A 7,100-nucleotide genomic window follows, 5' to 3' on the forward strand; every position below is an offset into this window, starting at 1 on the left:
GTTTTCCGTTCCAAAAGAAAGCTATCCAATGGGCGTTATTTGTTCCTTTCTTTTAGACAGATGCTCCTTACTTCTTGAGTCCATTACAATCCAAGCAGGATATTGACAAATGTGTTTTCTCTTGTAAAATCTCTATTTCATGATTGCTGTTGTTCAATAGCCTACATTGACATCAACCTTTGAAATATCCCGTGGATGGAAAAACTTGGAAATGCGCTCTTGACGCCCAGCAATCTGGTCCTAATAGATATATCATAGCCAGTGGGGCGCAGAGCCAGACGGCCCTATACGCCCACTTCACAAGTTGCGTAGGGCCCCGCCTATCCCTCGTGTCAAAGCGGGTGTTAATGTTTACAACTTCGATGAGAGGATTATTTTTTTCAATTTTATTTAACCTTTATTTTACTAGGCATGTCAGTTAAGAACAAATTCGTATTTACAATGAGGGCCTACCAAAAGGCCTCCTGTGGTGATGGGCCTGGGATAAAAAGAAAATATATATATATATATAAATACAGGGCAAAACACACATCACAACAAGAGAGACAACACTACATAAAGAGAGACCTAAGACAACAACATAGCAAGGCAGCAACACATGACAACACAGCATGGTAGCAACACAACATGACAACAACATGGTAGCAACACAATGTGGTAGCAGCACAACACATGGTACAAACATTATTGGGCACAGACAAAGTCCAAGAAGGTAGAGACAACAATACATCACACAAAGCAGCCACAACTGTCAGTAAGAGTGTCCATGATTGAGTCTTTGAATGAAGAGATTGAGATAAAACTGTCCAGTTTGAGTGTTTGTTGCAGCTCGTTGCAGTCGCTCGCTGCAGCGAACTGAAAAGAGGAGTGACTCATGGATGTGTGCGCTTTGGGAACCTTTAACAGAACGTGACTGGCAGAATGGGTGTTGTATGTGGAGGATGAGGGCTGCAGTAGATATCTCAGATAGGGAGGAGTGAGGCCTAAGAGGGTTTTAGAAATAAGCATCAACCAGTGGGTCTTGCGATGGGTATACAAAGATAACCTGTTTACAAAGGAGTATAGAGTGCAGCGATGTGTCCTATAAGGAGCATTGGTGGCAAATCTGTTGGCCAAATGGTAAAGAACATCTAGCCGCTCGAGAGCACCCTTACCTGCCGATCTATAAATTATGTCTCCGTAATCTAGCATGGGTAGGATGGTCATCTGAATCAGGGTTAGTTTGGCAGCTGGGGTGAAAGAGGAGCGATTACAATAGAGGAAACCAAGTCTAGATTTAACTTTAGCCTGCAGCTTTAATATGTGCTGAGAGAAAATCAGTGTTTAGTCTAGCCATACTCCCAAATACTTGTATAAGGTGACTACCTCAAGCTCTAAACCATCAGAGGTAGTAATAACACCTGTGGGAAGAGGGGCATTTTTCTTACCACACCACATGACCTTTGTTTTGGAGGTGTTCTGAACAAGGTTAAGGGTAGAGAAAGCTTGTTGGACACTAGGAAAGCCTTGTTGTAGAGCATTTAACACAAAATCCAGGGATGGGCCAGCTGAGTATAAGACTGTATCATCAGCATATAAATGGATTAGAGTGCTTCCTACTGCCTGAGCTATGTTGTTGATGTAAATTGAGAAGAGAGTGGGGCCTAGGAACGAGACTTGGGGTACTCCCTTGGTGACAGGCAGTGGCTGAGACAGCAGATTTTCTGACTATACACTGCACTCTTTAAGAGAGGTAGTTAGCAAACCAGCCCAAAGACCCCTCAGAGACCAATCAAATACAATTTTATTGGTCACATACACATGAATAGTAGATGTTAATGTGAGTGTAGCGAAATGCTTGTGCTTCTAGTTCCGTCAATGCAGTAATATCGAACAAGTAATCTAACAAATTCACAACAACTACCTGATACACACACATGTAAAGGGATAAATAAGAATATGTACTTATAAATATATGGATGACTGGTGGCCGTGCGGCGTAGGCAAGATGCAGTAGATGGTATAGAATACAGTATATACATATGAGATGAGTAATGTAGGATATGTAAATATGATTAAAGTGCCGTTATTTAAAGTGACTAGTGATACCTTTGTTAAGTCCATTTATTTAAGTGGCCAGAGATTTGAGTCTGTATGTTGGCAGCAGCCTCTCTATGTTAGTGATGGCTGTTTAAAAGTTTGATGGCCTTGAGATAGAAGCTATTTTTCAGTCTCTCGGTCCCAGCGTTGATGCACCTGTACTGACCTCGCCTTCTGGATGATAGCGGGGTGAACAGGCAGTGGCTCGCTCGGGTGGTTGTTGTCCTTGATGATCTTTTTGGCCTTCCTGTGACATCGGGTGCTGTAGCTGTCCTGGAGGGCATGTAGTTTTCTCCCGGTGATGCGTTGTGCAGACTGCACTACCCTCTTGAGAGACTTGCGGGTTGAGGGCGGTGCAGTTTCAGTACCAGGCGGTGATAGAGCCTGACAGGATGCTCCCGATTGTGCATCTGGAAAAGTTTGTGTGTTTTAGGTGACAAGCCACCTTTCTTCAGCCTCCTGAGGTTGAAGAGGCGCTGTTGCGCCTTCTTCACCACGCTGTCTGTGTGGGTGGACCATTTCAGTTTGTCTGTGATGTGTACGCCGAGGAACCTAAAACTTTCCACCTTCTTCACTACTGTCCCGTGGATGTGGGGGTACTCCCTCTGCTGTTTCCTGAAGTCCACGATCATCTCCTTTGTTTTGTGGACTTTAAGTTAGAGGTTATTTTCCTGACACCACACTCCGAGGATCCTCACCTGACTGGCCTGCACAGAACCCTGAGGCCATCGAACACCTTTGTAATTAATTGGAACGTGATTAAAAGCGGTGGTTTGCGCTTTCAGTTTTGCGCGAATGCTGCCATCAACCCACGGTTTCTGGTTAGGAAAGGTTTTAATAGTCACAGTGGGTACGACATCTCCGATGCACTTGCTAATAAACTCGCTCACCGAGTCAGCGTATACATCAATGTTCTTTTCTGAGGCTATCTGGAACATATCCCAGTCCACGTGATCGAAGCAATCTTGAAGCGTGGAATCCGATTGGTCAGACCAGCGTTGTATAGACCTGAGTACGGGCGTAACATTTACGATTGTATGGCAGAAGTGCATTTGTGTAAATGACTGCTTAACTATGTGACATACTTTCTCAATTTCTTACAGAACTGTGGTGTAAAGCTCGCCGCCATTGGACTCTGGAGCAGTGGAATCTCGCTCTCTGGAGTGATGAATCTCGCTTCACCATCTGGCAGTCCGATGAATTAATCTGGGTTTGGCGGATGCCAGGAGAACGCTACCTGCCCCAATGCATAGTGCCAACTGTAAAGAGTGCTGGACGAGGAATAATGGTATCGGCTGTTTTTCATGGTTCGGGTTGGCCCCTTAGTTCCATTAAAGAGAAATCTTAACGCTATAACATACAATTACATTCTAGACTATTCTGTGCTTCCAACTTTATGGCAACAGTTTGGGGAAGGCCCTTTCGAAGCGAAGTCCGTACAGAAATGGTTTGTCGAGATCGGTGTGGAAGAACTTGACTGGCCTGCACAGAACCCTGAGGCCATCGAACACCTTTGTAATTAATTGGAACGTCGACTACGAGCCAGGCCTAATCGCCCAACATCAGTGCCCGACCTCACTGATGCTCTTTTGGCTGAATGCAAGCATGTCCCCGCAGCAATGTTCCAACATCTAGTGGAAAGCCTTCCCAGAAAAGTGGAGGCTGTTATAGCAGCAAAGGGGAACCAACTCCATATTAATGCCCATAAATTTGGAATGAGATGTTCGACGAGTAGGTGTCCACATACTTTTTTGTCATGTAGTGTACCTTGAAGTAAAATGAATAACTCCAAAACAACAACAAATTCACAAAGTCAGTTTTAAGAGACTTCCATCCCTTAGCTTTGTTTGTCATGGTAGCTGCCCAGTAACATGAATACAGTTCATACAAAGCCTGATTCTCAGCTGTGCACCTCAACCAAAGATGACAGTAAATGGTTGGGAAGTTGACCTCTATGATAGGAGAGAACATGAGGATGCCAGTGAACTTACTGCCCTCCCACGCCACTTCTTCTTATTAGATGGCTAATTATGTTTATAGATGCAGCCCCATGACAAAGGATGAATGTCTCAAACCATTACAAGTAGTGGTGTAAAGTACTTAGGTAAAAATATTTTAAAGTACTACTTAAGTATCTTTGTGGGGTATCTGTACTTTTACTATTTATATTTTTTGACAACATCCCTGGTCATCCCTACTGCCTCTGATCTGGCAGACTCACTAAACACAAAGGCTAAGTTTGTAAATTATGTCTGAGTGTTGGAGTGTGCCCCAGACTCTATACATACATTTAAAAAACAAGACAATTTTTTGGTTTGCTTAATATAAGCATGTTGAAATGATTTCTACTTTTACTTTTGATACTTAAGTATATAGTGGTGGCAGGATCATGCTGTGGAGGTGTTTTTCAGTGGCAGGTACTGAGATACTAGTCAGGATCGAGGCAAAGATGAATGGAACAAAGTACAGAGAGATTCTTGATGAAAACCTGCTCCAGAGCGCTCAGAACCTCAGACTGTGGCAAAAGTTCACCTTCCAACAGGACAACGACCCTAAGCACACAGCCAAGACAACGCAGGAGTGGCTTCGGGACAAGTCTCTGAATGTCCTTGAGTGGCCCAGCCAGAGCCAGGACTTGAACCTGATCGAACATCTCTGGAGGCCTGAAAATAGCTGTGCAGCATTTGGTTAATAAAATAAAGAGAAAGATGGGGACCGCTGGAACAGCTCTAGAACACACTCTGGTATCCACTACTGTCTGTCATGCTGTTCTTAGAAATCACTTTCAATCAATTTCAAAACCATTCAATACATGTTGTTTTATCATTACATTACATACATGTTGTTTTAACAATCACATTAACATGTGATTAATCTAAAATATTAGGATTTTTTCTGTAAGAAAATGTGGCTGGTAAAAAATTTGAGTAGCTGGTCAAATTTTGGCATCCATGGACCAAAAAGTATATTTCCCACCCTGTCTTACACTGCCAATAGTGTGTGATTGCGGCACACAATTCCGGTCCCTCCTGCGTGGGAATTCTTGTCTCTGCAGGAATACCTGCCCTGGAGCATCACGTTGGTTCCTGTATGAACACGGCACCCCTTTGAGCACACCATCTTCATGCTTGTGTCACACTTTTTATATTCTGGATTCCCCTGATGGTCTGTGCGGATCAAAAGGGAAACAAAAGTATTATCTGAGTTTTTTGGCTGCTGTGAGTTATCTGAGTTGTCCCGCCTTCCGCCTGCTTTGTACCGGAGGCCTCCCAGCTTGCACACAGTGTCCTTCACACCCGCCTTCCAAACACCTGCCCTCGTCGTCCCTAACAGAACTGCGGGAAAGCAGTGCACGACAGGCGGGGACGAAGGATACTGTCATTGTCGCCCCCGCCTGTTCTTATTCCTCTTGGGATTTATTGTCAGTTGGCGTCCAACGTTATGGTGCATTACCGCCACCTACAGTACTGGAACGACCCCGCCTCCGTACCAGAGTCCTAGCTTAAAAATGGACCAATAGAAGTATAAAGAGGGGTTTCTGCAGATTCAGGAATGCCCACATGCAGTTACTCCCCACATTGCGGGCCGCAATTTCTGCAGGAAGTTACAGAGAATGATGAGGAGGAGCAATTATTTTTGGAAAAGCAGCCAACAAGTGCTCAGCATATGTGGGAACTCCTGTCATGCCCTGATCTGTCTCACCTGTTCCTGTGATTGTCTCCACCCCCTCCAGGTGTCGCTTATTTTCCCCAGTGTATTTATCCCTGTGTTTCCTGTCTCTCTGTGCCACTTCATCTTGTATGTTTGTCAAGTCAACCAGTGTGTTTTTCCCGTACTCCTTTTGCTATTCTCTTTTTGATCGTCTTCCCGGTTTTGACCCCTGCCTGACTCTGGACTACTTTCCCGCCTGCCTGATCACCCTGCCAGCCCTGACCTTGATTCTGCCTGCCCTTTGGTTTTGACCCATTTGCCTGTCCACGACCATTCTCTTGCCTTACAATATTTATTAATCCAATAGAGTAAGACTCCAACCATCTGCCTCCTGTGTCTGCATCTGGGTCTCGCCTTGTGTCATGATAGCACGAACTGGCCATGAAAGACCCAGCAGACTTGGACCAGCTCCGCCAGCTCCGTCTCCCTGCAGGGAGCCACCATTGGACACTGTGTTAACTAACCTCCAGACAAGCTTCAATGCCATACAACTCTCCTTCCGTGGCCTCCAACTGCTCTTAAATACAAGTAAAACTAAATGCATTCTCTTCAACTGATCGCTGCCCGCCCGTCCAGCATCACTACTCTGGACGGTTCTGACTTAGAATATGTGGACAACTACAAATACCTAGGTGTCTGGCTAGACTGTAAACTCTCCTTCCAGACTCACATTAAGCATCTCCAATCCAAAATTACATTTAGAATCAGCAACTATTTCGCAACAAAGCATCCTTCACTCATGCTGCCAAACATACCCTCGTAAAACTGACCATCCTACCGATCCTCGACTTCGGCGATGTCATCTACAAAATAGCCTCCAACACTCTACTCAACAAATTGGATGCAGTCTATCACAGTGTCATCCGTTTTGTCACCAAAGCCCCATATACTACCCACCACTGCGACCTGTATGCTCTCGTTGGCTAGCCCTCGCTTCATATCGTCGCCAAACCCACTGGCTCCAGGTCATCTATAAGTCTTTGCTAGGTAAAGCCCTGCCTTACCTCAGCTCACTGGTCTTACAGCTCACTGGTCTTACTCACTCAGCTCATCTTACAAAACACGACCATGAAAAACAAACACATTCCTCAGTTTAAAGAAAGTAATCAACCAGCCTTCTGAACTGCCCTAGTGGAACCAAAACATCCAACCTTAGAGTGTTCTGGAGATCATTCTACAAGTAAGGCGCAAAAAAAACTAAATGCAGATCTCCATAACTCAGCGGAGACAGATCTACCTAACTCAGTGGAGACAGATCTACCTAACTCAGTGGAGACCTAAGGGATGGTGGAAGTTTGAACAAGAGGGCT

The sequence above is a fragment of the Salvelinus namaycush genome, chromosome 9, assembly GCF_016432855.1.
Source record: "Salvelinus namaycush isolate Seneca chromosome 9, SaNama_1.0, whole genome shotgun sequence".
Classification (NCBI taxonomy): Eukaryota; Metazoa; Chordata; class Actinopteri; order Salmoniformes; family Salmonidae; genus Salvelinus; species Salvelinus namaycush.